This window comes from Silene latifolia, chromosome Y (genome assembly GCF_048544455.1).
Source record: "Silene latifolia isolate original U9 population chromosome Y, ASM4854445v1, whole genome shotgun sequence".
Taxonomy (NCBI): domain Eukaryota; kingdom Viridiplantae; phylum Streptophyta; class Magnoliopsida; order Caryophyllales; family Caryophyllaceae; genus Silene; species Silene latifolia.
The window spans coordinates 219324206-219341856 of NC_133538.1; positions in this window are offsets into that span (position 1 = coordinate 219324206).

Genomic DNA, 17651 nt, shown 5'->3' on the forward strand with positions numbered 1-17651 from the left:
GGTCATGATGAACTGTGGCTATACGAAGGAAATTGTGCGATAGGAATTGTCCACCCCCTTGTCAGGGTTGTTGAAAATCTCAGGGTCACTCGAGGAGAAGTGAACTGAAAATGCGTGGCCACGCTCGGAAGGTATCTACGGTAGATAATTCCGATCATACAGTTACTCTCCAGATCGAGGAAATCACTCAAGATATGATCAAATGCAACTACGACGTGCAAGACACCTTGGATTGAGTGGGAGATTGTAATAGGACAAAAGAATTGGTGACGCACACTTGTCTCGGACAAGTGGGAGATTGTTGGAGTATGTGTCCTCAACAATAGTGCGATCACATGTTTAAATCTTAAATTAATAATACGTAAGGGATGATTCATATATAGTCAACTGATCAAAATTAATAGGTAATGGTTAGCTAACTAGAGTTTAACTATACTGTCGTTTGACGGTGGTGATTAGTTGATCCCTTATGGTCACACCTGTAAGACAATTCCCTTAATAGACAAGTTGATTAATTGTATATTGAGACAAGTTGATCAATTCCTTAAATTTGAACAATTCGTTTTGTGAGTGAGAATATTTATATCGTATTGTAATTTGATTAAATAAGATTTATTTTAGTAATTAAAAGATTTTATTACTAAAATTTGTTATTGTTTGTGAAACAATTAAATTAAGAATGATTGATTGATTATAATTGCAAAATATTGTGAATTATAATTATTTGACCCATTTTATTTATGTGATCAAGAATTACTAGACAATTTGTTTTATGTAATTTAATTAATGTATATAATGATATTTATTTGATAAATATGCATTAAATTAATTAATAACATCTTAAACGCTACATGTTTCATATTGTGTGACAAATGAAAAATTGACAAAATAAAATGGAAGTCCATTTTATCTATAATGACCGAAATATGGGAAGGATTATAGGTTAGTGGGTGTTTTATTTAATTGATTTATAAAACACAATCATACCCTATTTTGGAGTAGCCTTACATCTACAATTCTTGTGAAGAACAAAAGAAAAAGTAAGAAGGCCATGCATTGGCCTTCCTTCCCCCCACCACCGGCTCCCCCTTTTCTCATATAGAGAAATTGTTCTCTATATTTTTCCTTCCATACAATTTCATATCATTCTTATCATTTTACTCCCACTTCTCTCTAAAAATAAGTTTTTAGAATATATTAAATTTTTTCATCCATATTCTAATATTACTACATATTATTACTAGTATAGTAATACAATTTTATTAGAATTATTAAGGGATTTTCATATACTAATCTAGTTAAATAATTTATAAGATTTAAGGGTTTTGTTTTGGGTGCAACAAGAGGAGGATCTCAATACATGGGATTTTAGAGGATCATCCATAACACCTAAGCATAAGAACAAATAAGTAAGGTGTCCTTATTTGTGCCTTTATTTTTGAACCAAAAACAATGTAAGAACCATTGTTTTCTTGTTTTATTTCTTATTTAGTTATGCATGCACTAGATCTTTAGAACTCATATTAAAATGTTAATTAGTTCACCATTAGAAAAGTCTAATAATAGGTATATGAACCTAACACATTAGAGTTGTATATATGTTAGTTCCATCATGGCATGTAGTTGCATATTAGAAAATTTTGTGAAAATGCCTATTTGGGACACTTGATAAGTGTATATAAGGCCTTTGTAGAAATGTTTTCTCCTTGAGACTTTGTTTACTAGGATGTGTCATACTAGTATCTTTTGTCCCATGGTCTAAGGCCTAGTCAGGGGTTTGCATGTGTGTCACCTATCCAACCTTATGATGTGATATGGACTTGATCCACTTATCTAGAAGACCTTGATTGACTTGGTGGTTTGACAACCCAAAAATACTTTTCTTGAATAAGCTTGAAGTGCCCATTTTAAAAGCTTCTGTAATGTGGAACCGTTTTTAATTGCCAAAGAGACCTCAAAATATTTTGAATTGTTGATTTTGCCGAGAAATTTGATGGAGTACTACTTCAATGTGCTTTGGTGCGGGATCCATTGAATTGGGCCCCCACACGGTTGTGGATTCGGCCGCCCAAAGACGAAGTGACTATCACCCCAAGAGCTATTGTCTAGAGGTTAACCGGTTACCTAATAGCGATTGGCGAAAGCGAAAAATACTAGCAAATGAGGGACAAACCCAATCTCAAAGTTTTGAAATGTGAAATTCGGAAGCTTAATTGAGGTCAAGTTTTGAAAGTTAGTCAAATCCACTAGTTTTTTTTGATTGACTTGAGCACTTCATTCCCAAAACTCATTTTTGTTATGCCACCTTCTTGAGCTTGGGACGATCCTTGGCCTTTACACTTGTAGAGAACCAGAGATTTGTCATGTATTATGCCACTAACATCATAAGGATCATCATTCCAACCCCATCCGATCGCCCTGGACAAAAGCATTTTGCAATTGTGGACGAAAGTAGCCTAGTTTAACACAATTTGCAGGTGACTTGTTTGTATCCTCTTGAACTTAGTAACTAGGAGAACCAATATCTATGATGGAGTGTGTGTCCTTGAATTGCTTCCCTTATAGATGATTTCTGCCACTTAGATGAGGAAAGTGGCTATTATTTTATTAGATGCATCCTTTTTACTTGCTTTTGTGTGCTTAAATGTTAGGATGCATTGTAACACCCCGGCCCAAACCAGGTCAGGAGCGGTTACTTATGATAGCTCACCAGGCTGTGTACATGGCCCACATATCAACACGGGTCCTTTATAGCGCATTTTGTCCTCACTCATGCGCATCCCGGAAACCTTCCCAGGAGGTCACCCATCCTAAGACTACTCCCAGTCAAGCACGCTTAACTTTGGAGTTCTTTCGCATGGATGACCATAAAAGAAAGTGCACTTTGTTGATATGAGTAGTACTTCCAATCCCTTTAAGCACTAGTCATTTAAGCCTATCACTGGACTTCTTCAATTATCGTGGGGTGTTACATGCATCGCCATTTTGGCAAGCCCCACCTTGCCTTCTAAGAAGGAATCTTACCTCATAGATGTCTTGTTGTGTGTTGAAGGGGCCGAGTGAGACCCGCTAATTGTCTCACATCGGTTAGATTATAAATAAAGGTCATCGTTTGAGTCACCTCTTTACTCGGGACGAGCAAAGGTTCGGTTTGGGGATATTTTATGTGACTTATATTTACACACATTCAGTCCCCTAACTAGCCTCGTTCCTATGCTTTGTTGCATGAATTAGGGTCATTCCTTATCTTTAGCTTCTTACTTTGCATATTTTTTGAGGTTTTGTGTCCTTGGTAGGGGAGGAATGATACCCTTGCTTTTATGGAGCAAAATGGAACTATAAATGGATCGCATCTAACGACCAAGCAACAAAGAGGAGACCAATACTAAAGGCCTAAGTCAAGAAAACAAGTATTTGGGCAATGATGAAGGACCCCCCACGCTCCTTTACGATCCCCATGGATCATAAGGCAGCCAATTGAAGAAGACGCCAAACTGACCTATGAGACGAGCGTCCCAAGCTCAGCCCGATCGTCCCGAATAGAAAGACGGGCATCTCAAGACTCAGCCCGAGCGTCCCACAAGCAGGACGGGCATTTTCCTTTACAGCATGGGCGTCCAACTGGGGCAGGTCGAGCGTCTCCTTGAGGGACTTGCAAGGCGTTAATCTTTATTTTAGGGACTTAATCTTCATTTAAGCCCTTAGCTACCCCAATACTTGTACTTAGTATAAATACCCCATTGTATTAGGGGATGGATCATCAAGTTTTAGTCATGTTTTTACCAAGTTAGATTACCATATTAACTTGTTGTCTTAGATTAATCTAAATTATTAATACAATCGAATTACACAATTCAATCTTAATTACATCTAATCTTTCCTTAATTATTCAAGTGTTCTTAGATTTAGTTGGGTAATTTGAAGACTATTTGGGGTTTATTGGAGAATTGGCAAATCTTCATCCTTCATCAAGTTTTCTTCTATTATTCTTTGCTTTATATTTGATCATCCTAAGTTGGTACAATTTTTCTACTCTTTACTTAATCCTTAATTATTGTTTTACTCATCCATCATGTTGAGCCTTGTTAATATGATTGACACCCTTGTTAACATATTTTCCATGATCATGAGTGAGTTGTCTCCTAATTTGGGTTAATGGGGGGATTAGGGGAGTTAATCATGAGATAGATCTTTACTTAATAAGTTTATATGATTGATTGCTTGTTGTAGTTTCAACTTATGCACATGTTATGCTTGATGAAATGCTTGATTGACAACCTAGCATGAATCTCTTATCCATTCAACAAGACTTGTAAGACATAAACCAACTCAAGGTTTGTCAAACCATACATATAGTTGAATAGGAAGAATTAAGACGACTTGTAGGGGTTGTAAAGTCTTGACCGACTCGGCTCTTAGACCTAAAACTTCCTAGGAATTTTAAGATATAAACTAACTCGATTCTACTACAAAAATAATTTGCTTGCATTTATGAAACTTGTTTATGTGATGTCACCATGATTCCCTTATGAACCCATGACACCCTAGTACTTTAATCAATTGTTTACAAACCCCATTTGCTTGCTTTACTTTACTTTCATTTGTTTACATTTCCTTTGTTAAGTAGTTTAGATTGCAAACCTCAAACTCAACCCAAATTGTGAGGCCTAAGACATAGCTCTCTACAACCGATAAATCAATACAATACCCATCCCTTGGGATCCGACCTTTACTTACCGCTCTACTGAGAGTAGTTTGTTGAGATTATAAATAGTGTTTCATAGGGAAAATAGACGATGTTCCGACCCTCATCAAGAAATTAAAATATGATATGAATGAAATTATTATCAATGACCATTCAGTTAACGACTATCCTCAAACCTAAACAAACACTTAAGATGCTTATAGTGTAGCTACAATTATACATTTGACTATTTGAGTGTGTAAATTATCCCAAATACGGAGTATATAATTAAGACAACGATGACAATAACACAAATTGCGGATGTAGAAGGGGTGCACTATAATGAAAGATGACTGGCTTAAAACGTCGCTATTAAAATGGTCAAATCAACATTTTATAACCTCATTAATTACCTACGAATTACTCAAAAGTAAAGTGGAAAGTGTAACACCCCCTCATACCAATGTACCTTACCAAGGACTACCTTAGCATGAGAGACTGTTACCATCTCGGTTGCCCGAGGTTAGTATATATCAAAAGCGTCCGTCCTAAACACATTTATTAGAAGTACCGTAAAGTATTAATGTTTACAACAACCAAAACCAAAACCAAAACCGATAAAATGAATTCAACTGGTAACAACAACAAAATCATAACTAAGACTCGTAACTGTGATACTACAACTGGTGGTGACGACTTCCCCATAACCGCCCAAGCTCAGCAAAAGAAATACCTGTCAAGTCTGCTCACCATCCCTGAATGGATCACCGCAGGTTTTACAAAACAACAACAACAGGGTCAGTACTGTTCAATCAATATAAGACAAACAAATAATGCAACCAGCTGATCATCCTCCATCCCCGGTCTCCCGATCTCACACAGTAACCGACTACGCACCAAAGTGTATAGCCCTGTCAGATTACCTGTCGCAACAGGTAATCCTCGCCGCCAGTGGGTGACCGCAGCCTATCCCCACCTATTCCAGCTCATCAACGAGCGACTAACAATCCCTGTCCCTTAATGTGCACATCCCCTCCCGTGACGGTTTCCACGGAGGGTGAACTAGGGTGTGAAGCCACTCCCGCAAATGACTCCACCACAATCACACACACACACACAGTATCACAGCTGTCACAACACTACAACCGTCACAACACAACCACACCAACACCGTCTCCACAACACCCATCCTCCGATGATCCGCAGATAACAACAGTTATGAACATATGCAATCTCAATCAATTAACAGTACTGAGTAGGAGAAACCCTACCTTTCCGCAATCCAAGTACACACAAGCAATCAATCATGATCCTTCATATATCCATCACCTACATAGCATAATTATGAATAATTACCACCTACTCAATCAATTCATCATGCACATAACCTAGACTCATCATAACTTAATAGGAATATCAACTTAAAGAACAAACACGACTTTTCCTGATTTTCCACCACCTGACAGACTCGGTATAAAATGCATAACTAATTACAAGAAAATCTAATTGATGCAAGGCCAATTATATTGGAACCCCATGAGTCTTATATACAAATTATATCTAATGAAGTTTTCTCAAATTCCAAACCTATCAAGGGTTTTCAGACTGATTTCCAAACGCTGACAGAATCCGTCGCATAAAAAGTATTGATTCAGAAAATGAGTTTAAATCATTATTTTTCAGAAATTCCAAATCCTATTGTCAACTAGACTCTACAGAGATGATGTATGAAAAAGACCCAAAACTGAATCGACATATAAATTAGGGTTTCAAATCATTTTCTACAACCAAAACAGATTCGCGGACTTTTCAGCGACATGTTCATAAATAAATCACCTAGGACAAACCATAAGGAATTTGACTACGAGATTTGATATTCATAAACTAGACTTCAAATATATAGGACTCTCTTTTAAAACGTTTCTAAGAATACGACGTTAAAACAGTATAAACAATTGAATGAGATCGACTTACAAACAGGGAAATCGAATTAGGTTGAAATCAGTGAGAAATCTTCAATCAAATGAAAGGCTCGACAATTCCTCTTCATATCTCTCTCTCTCTCTAGGTTTAGAAATATTTTTAGATATGTTAAAATGATTTTAGAAAAGGCCTAACTGTTACAAACAAAAACCCTTTTGGCCAAAACATAAAATAAACCGTCTAACTCGCTGAACGGTTTACTCGGTTAAGCGCACTCGGCCGAGTAACACACACTCGACCGAGTACTCCAACTAAAATACGGAGTATCACAGAAAGTAAGAGTCGAACCCAATGAAAGGGGAGTTTGTAAATGGTTTTCAAAAATGTACTTAAAAAGTTGCAATTAAATAACAAGAAAATTATGAAATTGGTTTAATTTAATCTAAAGTGGCAAATTCAAACAAGAGTATGGAAGAAGCAAACAATTTGAGAGATGGAAGTTAATCAAATTTAAGAGGGACTTAACCCAACCCAAATTTGTGAACCACTTATAGTTGATCCTAGACACAATCAATTCCCCAACTAATTATTATTACCCTATTGTGAAGATTGATCTCCTAAACCTACTTAATAGTGGTTAGTGAAAAGAAATCACATTTTATCATCAACCTGTAGATACCTCATTTCTACACCTCCCGCCAACCACCCAGTGATGATTGGGGCGCATGTTTGATACGCGAAATGATTTATGACAGTCTGTAGGTTCATCGTCATCTACGCACCGATACGGCCGTTTTGACAGTAATTAGAGTTCATTTGGAGTCCTGGTCAAAAACCGCTTCATTTTCTAAAAATCGTTTAAATGCCGACTTGGAATATTCCGGAATGTTCTAGAATTCTCTTGATATTTATTCCTAATTAAAATTAATATTTTAAGATATCTACCGTAATATTGTGTTTCATGGAATAAGGAAGTGTATATCTACCGAAATTCCATAATAAAATGCGGAAATCTTTCTTGTTAAGAAGGAAACGTCTGGGGAAATGACGCAGCAGGTGCTGCGCCACTTCGAAGGGTCGCAGTAGCTTCTGCGCCTCTTCTCCACTCCTCTTTTCGCAATTTTCAGAATATATCCGTGATTTGTTTCCAAATCCGCATCATTCCTAAACTCTTTCATATGTTTAGTATAAATAGAGGCCTCCGGCCTCCATATTTGGCACGCGAGTGTTCCGCTCCCTCTCTCTCTCTCTTTGCATTATCCTACGATACGCTATTGCCTTTCGACGCCTACATGCTTGATCAATCGATCATGTAACCTCAATTCATTTCGAGTCCCAGTCACGTTGCATAGACCGAGCAATTTGACCAACTCCACATTTAATCAACCTAATCAATCTACTAAATCCTCTAACGAGGGCACTTTACACGCATATTCGAGTTAGGCAATCACTAAAACGATAACTTTAGTCAATATCGTTTCATCAAACATGTAAGTCTGAGGGTGTAAATCCCATTTTATTATTGTACCTTTTATTTTGTATCAATTAATGTTGATCTATATCAAAAGCACGTTCGAAAACCGATCTAAAATCCATTTTTTGAAACCGTTTTTACGAAACAGCAGAGGTCAGACGTCGAAAAGAAACGTAGCAGCAGCTGCGCCTCTTTGAAGGATCGCAGCCTTGTTGTGCCTCTTCCGGAGGTTACCCGCTGCTCCTTCTCTTCTTCTTCCTCGACTTCTTGCAAATTTCTTCTTTTTTATTTCTTTCGTTATTCTTTGTTTTCTTTGTTATTTCAGTATACAAATCATGTTTTAACAATTTCCTTTTTAATTACAACGCTTAATTTGTCCTTAATCCCGAGTAATTCGATAGTTGCGGGTTTTCGCCGTTTTAATTCAAATCGATTCTTCTGGTTTTGACTTGTTCATGTCGAGGTTCTGGAGTTCAGTTTGATACATAAGTTTTATTCCGAGTCTTATTTGTCCAGTTCCGTCTTAATTTAACCTCAATTTTTGCCTTTTTTGTTTTTCCGACACGAATTCGTCGTATAATGATAATCATGTAAATCGCTGTAATTTCCCATTTTAATTCGTTTTATGACCTGCCCAGATACATATAATTGGTTAAAACACTTCAATTCGAGTCTAATTTCGATAATCCACCTTAAATCTACCAACGAACGATAACAGTGTTACGGTTCTGACTTCACAGCCAGAACCCAGCTCTAGAACAGACGCATGAAGTGCTGCGCCTCTTCCAGAGGATGCAGCAGATGCTGCGCCTGTTCTGGGTTGGTTTCTGCCTCAGAACTCTTTCTCGCTTTGACGTAGGTCCTAATTACGGTTTAAATCAACTATTATTCGTATTATCATCTCTAATCTGACATACTTTCATATTTTTTTTTCTAATTTTATTTTATTTTTATTTTCTTCTTTGAAATATCGTCTTCGAGCGTGCTTTTGACGTAGATCAAATAAACTTGTAAAGCTTGTAATTTTAATTATTGTAATTCATTATTTTATCGTAATTATTACTATGTATGATTTAATTATATGGCATTCACATGTATTGAATCTAACTTCCAACTTCGACCAAATTGTTTGCTAAAACACCTGTTAACCGAAATAGTTTAATTTCACATGCTAGGATTAATCTATGTTTGTTGCATTGCATGCATTACATCGACGACATATCAAATATCAACAATTTTTCTAATCATTAGTAGAGGCCGCTATCGAGGCGGGCATGATTAGGTGTTCGAATAAAAGAACATCCTAATATGTACCCTTACCCCTTACTCCAGTTATCTCTGGACATCTGTGTCCATTGGCATCTCGAGAGTCATTCTAGAAATGGAATCCTAAGGGTAACGAGTTCTTACTGTTCATGTAATTACTTTGTGTCTTGACATGGCATGAGTATTCGAACGGTTTCCAATTTTCCCACAATAAATTGGTGGCGACTCCACAAATGCAGGCTTATTCAACCTTTCACCGGTTTCAATTCCTTGCCAATCGGTAACGGCCCATGACGTGCTTTTACAAACCAAGGTTCCGTGGGAGAAGTGCCGCCGCCTCGAAACCAATGCGCGGGTGCCCCATATCCACTGTTTCGCCACTCCGCTGGGGATGATACACTTACGTCTTACCCAGGGTAAAACTTTAACAAGGTTAGAGAATACTTTATACGAGACAGTTGTTGATTTTCATTACTCGAGCTTCTTAGGCCGTTTTATTTGGTCTTCCTAGGCCCTAAACCAACCCGTTCGACCAATCGTCCCGTCCGGACGGTCCAAATTCCTATCTCAGCCTAAAGATGGATAGTGACTGACGTCAACCATACTACGGTACATACTCATGTTTGTATCGAGAGCTTTCACTACTCGAGGAAATGGACTAGGAACCAACCTTACTCATGTTTGGCACGGACCTCTCCACAGACCAGAGTTTGATTGCTTTGTATGGCAACCCACCTTTCTAAACCAAAACCCTTTAAATGCACTCAGCATACCGTTATAATGCCCATATGTGTTTGTATCATATATGTGATTACCATTTGTAAACAAAACCATGACGAAATTTGTAAAATAAAATCCATTTTCAAAATATAAACATTTTCAAAAATGGCCTAAACCAGCGTAAAAATAAGCCAAAACTCTGTCCAAATGTCAAGTCAAACTTCGGGCCTCAAACTTATTTCAAAACTTACTTTGAGTCAGCAGTCCTACAACTACACTACATTTGTCTACGACAAACATTTCAAAATTTATCATTTTCAAATCCCACTTGACACAGTGGCACACACCCACTTCACGAGTCGAGTCTTTTTTTAGTACGTGTGTGTAGATACCCGTATCCGTCGATATTGGAATTTATAGAGAACCCGACAAACACCCGATGATGATAGGACACATGTATTTATTAGTTGTCATTGTCATTATTTGGGTTCGTTTTACGATGTAGAATGAGCGTTGTCGACGAAGTTTTTTATTAATTTAAATGATATTTAAATTAAAGTTTTTAAGGTGAATTCATTTTACTTTAATTTGAATTTATTTTCTCAAGTTTATTTTATTGAAAATAAAATAAATAGTTGATTTTAAAAATCATTTTATGAGTGTATTTTATTTGAAAAATCATTTATTTTAATGTGTTAATTGATTTGAAAGATCGATTTTGAAAGTTGAAAACTCGTTTTGATCACACGTTTTGGAGCTCCATCATAGCTTGGTTTTTGAGCCCGTTTTCTTTACGAATTGGCACGAATCTCGAGTTCACTAAGCGACCTAGGCTTTTGCTTATCCAACCCCGGTTCAAACCCTCATACCCACGTTCCAAAACTCGTCCCAAACATACACAAAACAGCCCAACTCTTTCCCCTTACCCGCGTTAGCTCTTCCCCTCTTCCAACCCGTTTTATGTGCTTCAAGCTTGACCCAAACCCGCCACAACCAACCCAATTCCTGCTTCACATTACCCACAACAACCCATCACCTAGCCCACCACGAAACCTTTCCACAAACCCGTCCCAAACACTCCACAAACAGCCCGAAAATAACACAGTCTCATCCCCTGTTTTGCGTGCTCAAACCCGAGTCCAAAACCCGCTTCAAACGCCACTTAAACCCGTTCCCATTAACCCTAAACCATACCCTAGTATCCTACCCATATTACCTTAGCTTAACCACCAAGAAAACCCCCCATACAAACCCTAAAAACCCCACGAAATAGCTGATGGACATCAGCTATGCAAACCGAGCCCGACTGCTTGTTGCTCTCTTAAACCCTACTTTAACTCCCTATAAATACCTCCTCTCCACCATAAATTCATTCCTCTAAGTTCTCCATACATACTACCGTCACTCACCAGCATTAATCTCCAAAAACAAACCCTAATTGCCTCTCAAAACTCTCGACAAAACCGATACATCCAAACTGAGAAACAGTTTGTGTCTCTCTCGAAATACCATTCGTTCTCCCTTCAAATCTCCATTAAAATTCGAGTTTCTTGTTCCTAATTAACCTTATAACATCCATATACATCTTAGACAAAGATTCACGAGCCAAATTGACCTTGAGAGTACACGAATCCCCTCGAAAAACAGAGTGTCATACACTCTGTTTTCGCGGCTTTTCCTGTCTGTCCAGTTCTGTTTGTGCTCGTTTTTCGTGCCCAATAACTCAGAACGAGCGTGGTTTGTTTAAAGATCTTTGTTCTCCTCTATTTTTAGTTTTCAAAACATCTTTTAAATCTAATTTTCACCGTGAAACGAGTGAGAAATTGCAGTTTGAAAGTTGCTGTCCAGATTTACAAAAAAACGTGTTGTTTCTTTGTTCCTTCGTCAACGACGGCCTCTCGAGATAAAATCTACGATCGATTATGACCCAAGACGGTGTCAACGATACATGTAGGTTGAGGGTGCATCAAATCCTCCTCTTCTCCTTTTTATTTCGTTCTTTTATGTTTGTTTTTTATTGTTCGTTTTACGTTGTTTATCGTTTTGTTTGTCGTTTGATATCGTTAACTATGAAACTAGTTTAGTCCGAGTATGAGTTAAAGTACCACAACGAACACCCGCGTTGACATGAGATGGGAAAGAAATCCGCCACATCGGTCGGTCGTATCCCCCATCTCATTTACATATCCTCGTGTTCAAGGTAGGGCATTAATAAAACGAATCCTAATTTCGTTCCTCGCTTTTGACCCCTTGCTTGTTTCGTTCAATTCGACCTACCCTAGGACCCGTTGCATGTTAGTTCGACCCCTGTTTGTTAACATATGATTCGTTTAGACGACTTTAGATCGATTAAATAACCTGATTAGACATGTTAGGGTGCTTCGACACAAGCATTAAAATCGACCAATAATTCTATAACCTAATTGAATGCATCTCTCTTTTCACCTAATTTCTCGCTAGTATAAGAGTGCGTGATTAGCACCTTATTATTAACACTCGACGAGTTAACTTAATTAGCGAACTTGACCTAATTCGACCCTTTTAGGCCGTGTAGAACACTCGGTTTTAGGCGAAGCCTTCTGACCTCTTTTATCATCAATTTCTAATGTATATCCTATACCGCTTTGCAAATCTATCTAACCTAATGAACCTAACCTAGGAACTAGGGTGACCGTGTCTGGGGCCGTGTACTTGGCCGTGCCTTTTGTCATTCTTGCTTCATCTTTATATCGTTTATTCATCGTTGTTTTGTATTTTGTAATTACCTTTTGCTTATCGAGTCGTCTCTTGTAATTCACTTGTAATTAGTTTTCTTTTGGGTCGAGTCAATCGATTTATAAAAACCTTAGTCTTATTTGGTTAGATAGTTGTGCTCCAATTCATGTAAGAGCGTAGTAAATCGCATGTTGTTTAAAGCAACATGGCCCGATTTATGCTAATGCATGCTTTGGTGTGTGACCCAAGTCTAATTCGATAAGATTAAGCGAAAGCACGCATTACGAGGAGTGACCCAAGGCCGTGAGTTATGTAAACCGTGGGCCTCCCCTTTGTGCACGTTTTCCTAGGCCGAATGGCCATGTGTCGTGTTTGGTGTCGTATATAGCAATTGTATTTAGATCGAGTTGTATCTCTAAATTCTCGTTGTATCGGCATGAAATGCTTGGGTTGTAATAGGGTAGATCCCAACGGCTCCCCCATTCCCCTTAAGCCTTGTTTGCTTTGTATGTTGTTAGATCAATCAACCCACATGCTAAATTACAACTTTGACAAAGTTAGTTTAGTTGCATCTAAATCGACATAGAAACTTCACATGTTAGGGTTTTAAAACGATGTTTGCATATCATATATCGCAGTAGCTACGACCTTGTTTTAAATCCGATACTTGACTTAGTAGAGGCCGTTATCGACGGGCGGGGTTAGGTGTCCTTATGGGCTTCCTAACACGTACCCTCACCCCTTACTCAAGATCTATCTTTTGTGGATCCGTCTAAATACCATTGGATTACGAGAGTCATCAAATCGATTGATATAGGGTACAAGTCTTTATCTTTAATCACTCGTAGTCGATTGGCTTTATGCTTTTCGATGAAAGGTGTAAAGTTGACTTGAACGGTTCCAAGTTCCCAAAAAACTTGGTGGCAACTCTAATTTGTCTTAATTCGATTCGAAAGAACCTCGAGTCGACTATGCCTAGTGTGGATCCCGCGGACGCAGTTCCCGCGGGCGTTCTCCACAGTTTGGCGACTCTGCTGGGGAAAAGAGGACTAGTTACACTTTGTTTCTAGGGTCTTTTCCTCCGAGGTGAAACTTGAAAAGAAAGTATTGGAAAGTAAAAAATTACTCGTAGTGCTACGATTCATGCATAAACCCTTAAGGACTTTCCCGGGCCGTCCCAGCGCTTCTTTGTGACGCGTGGGGGGCGACGTCCCACTATGCCCGAAACTGGCACATTGCTTGCTTCCGCTCCGCTTCGTCGTGGTTCTTGATGGTGGGGATGCTCTTCTAGGTACTCTACATAAAGGCCCTTGCTCTATAAGACCCAAAAAGGACGGAGGGCATATACCTTCTTGTAGAAGACTTGCCGAGACTTAGAGATGTCTAGGAGCATACATCCTTATAACATGAGAATGACAATGTGCGAAATGAATTTCCCGAGTCTTTTCAAATTTTCCGTATCGATTTCAAAACCGAACTTTTGAACAACTTACTTTCAAAATAGCATGGTTTTAAAAACGCGGAATGCTGCCCAAGTAGGAGTAGATTTTTCGGCCCAAAATAAGCTTTTCTAGCCGGCATGCTGCCCATTTTAAATCTCATTTTCAAATCGATTATTCATTTTTTTTCAAATTTAATCTAAAATATTTCTCGAACCTTAACCAAGCATGAAATGCGTCGAGTCGTGTCCGGGTCCTGGCTGTGTTAGGCTAGGCGTGTTTTGCCCCGAGAGTCTAGAACACGACCTTGTTGGGTCACCCAAGCTCACCTCTTGGGCTTCGAGTCATGTGGGTCGACCAATTGGTCTAGGATAGTCCACTGAAACGTCCAAGCTAGGCCATTTAGGGCATTTCACTTAAACCTATGGGCTATGTTAGTCCAATCACGGGTTTAGTCACACCGAGTCCAGTTTAGAATCGAGCTATGACAGCTTGAGTCATGTCGTCTTATCGAGTCTAAAATGAATCGAGGTCTAAATCCAACCGTTAGTCGAACCTTTTGGTTAATCAGTCTTAAGTCGAGTCTTGACTTGAGTCAAGTTGGTGTCGTGTCCTTAAGTGTGCAGGGGCTCTTACTTTTAAATATTGACTCGGTTCGGGGTTTTCTTATAGAAAGGCCGCCAAAAACCCGACGTCAAGCAATGGAAGATGTTGTTAACAAACTCATTGAGGCCGTGAACCTCATGATGACCAGAATGGATGAAATCGAATCTAAGCTGGGTGAAGATTCCTCTTCATCTACCCCACCTCTGACTAATCTGGAGAAACGGTTCAAATTCATTGAAGACCGTCTGAAGCTCTCCCTGGGGAAGAACATCCACTACGAAAATGCTAGGGCCTATGCCCCAGTTCAGGATAAGTTGCCCACAAACATGGTACTCACTGATATCCCAAAGTTTAAGGGCATAGAAGATGCAGTCCACCATGTTAAGGCCTATAAGGGGTACTTAGCACTAAAGGGAGTACCTGCTGACATGCTCTCTGAAATTTTCGCCCAATCTCTGGATGAACACCCGAAGGCGTGGTTCTACAATCTGGACCTTAAGAACTTCCCCACTTTCGAAGATATTACGGTGGAGTTCTGTAAGCACTATGCTGACAATGTCGAGATTCAAACCAACATAAGAACATTGGAGGTGATGACACAGAAAGAAAAAGAAGGCTTTACTGAATTCCTTGCAAGATGGCGCGCTGAAAGCGTGAAACTAGCCAAGAAGCCTGATGAAGTTGAAATGGTAGATAAGTTCGTAAAGAATCTACGACCTGTTTATTGGAATGCTCTGAAATACCAGAATTTTGGTTCTTTCAAAGAATTGATAAGAATCGGGATAAAGGTAGAAGATGACGTCCGAATGGCAGAAGCTGAGAAGCCAAAAGGATACCAAGGGGCCTCGTCATCTAAAGCAAAAGCACCAGCAACGTCCCACTTTGTTGAAACTGTCAATCTCTTAGATGGACAGTCAAAAAGGCCTCCGCGCCAAGCTCCGAGGGTATTCACCGATATCGGGTGCACTTACGCATACGCTCTCCAAAGGCTCATGGCCCAGGGAAAGCTGAAGCCCATCGGTCCAACTCCGGATCCACCTGATGAACAACAAGGCAAATGGTACAAACCGAATGCCTACTGTGCCTTTCATCAAGGGAAGGGACACGATACTGAAAGGTGCTTTAGACTAAAGCACGAAATCCAAGACATGATTGAGAATGGAACGCTCCCAATCCCGGCCATAAAACCCAATAACGTCACCAAGCCCTTTGGGGACCACCCTAACTTTGTCTCTATCGAAGATAGTGTTGATTACTCTCATTTGATTCGCCCGTGTCATCTAAGAGGGGTTTTCATTGGAAGAATATTCGTGGATTGCTCCAAGTTCCTACCAAGCTCGAGAAATGAGATTACGTTCGGGGATTTTGTTGTAGATTGTACTCCTTACATACTCCGAAGCGGCAATGAAGTTAATGGCATTTGGGCTGATGACGAAGATGATGTTTACCTCGTCAAAGGTGCGACAATTCCTCACACCCAAGAAGAAATCTTAAAGGTGAGGCAAGATGCCCTAGAGTCAAAACATCTGACTAGATCAGGGCGCCCGTATCGTGTGGAGAAAGCTAAGGATATCCCGAGCAAGACACCTCTCAAAGAGCCGGCAGTGGTCGAAGTTCTTGGTGAAGGGTCGACCTCCGAGGCTTCTCTCATCAAGCAACTCCAAAAGACTAAGGCCGACGTGTCTATCTGGCAACTTATCTTGAGCTCTTTGGAACATCGTCAAGCTTTGTTGCAAGCTTTGATGAACATGTCCGTGTCGTCAAATACTACTCATGCTAACATGGTCACTCACATCGCCCAGAATCGGCCACAGATTACCAACGCCGTGACATTTTCCGACGAAGATCTACCACCGTTCGGCCCCCGACATAACCTGGCCCCTTATGTTGCTACCGTGTGTCTCAACAAGCATATCCCTATGACCTTGGTTGACGACGGATCGGCTGTCAACGTACTCCCTTTGAAAACAGCGCATATTCTGGGCCTGGAGAAGAGTGACTTCGTTCCCACTACACAGACAGTTCGGGTATTCGATGGCATTGTGCGTCGAGTAAGTGGACTCGTCGATCTGGTAGTACAGACCGGGCAAGTGGAAAAGAAAATAAGTTGCCAAGTAATTGACATATGCTCATCCTTCAACTTATTTTTGGGAAGGCCTTGGATCCATGCTACGAGGGCCGTAACATCAACGCTGCATCGAAAAATCAAAGTCCCACTCAATGGCAAAACCGTCACCATTGACGCTACGCCAATTACGGTAGCAGGAGGGGACATTACTTCTGAAGTAAGGGTCGAAGCTGCCAATGACGCATGTGGTTTCGAGATCGTCAACATGATCGAGCTGAACCCCGAAGCAGAGAATATGGATCTATACACGGGAAGTCATGCCTGCGAAGTGATTCTCAAGACTGGGAAGTACTTCGGTTTCTCTTTATATCCTAGAAAGGAGGGTACATTCAAGTTGAAACCACCAGTAGCCAAAGGAGTAACTTTCGGGCTTGGATATGAGCCCACTGGGAAAGATCTGCTGGAAAAAAGGGGAAGATCGATCGAAGATCGAGATATTAAAATGGGACCGTATCACCTAACCCTAAACGGTCACTTCGTGAGAGCTGGGGAAGAACTTCCCTGCATGGACTTCCCCGAACCTATCTTTGACCCAAAGAAAAACCTTATGGTCCCGGGAATCGAAGTATTCCAAGATTGCTACTACATCCCTGAAGATATTCTAACCGTGATGCCAGTAGGGACTAAACCAGCTCCAATAAGCGACGAGAAAGCCATGGGTCTTCTTTTCGGTGAAGAGAAGAAATCACGGATACC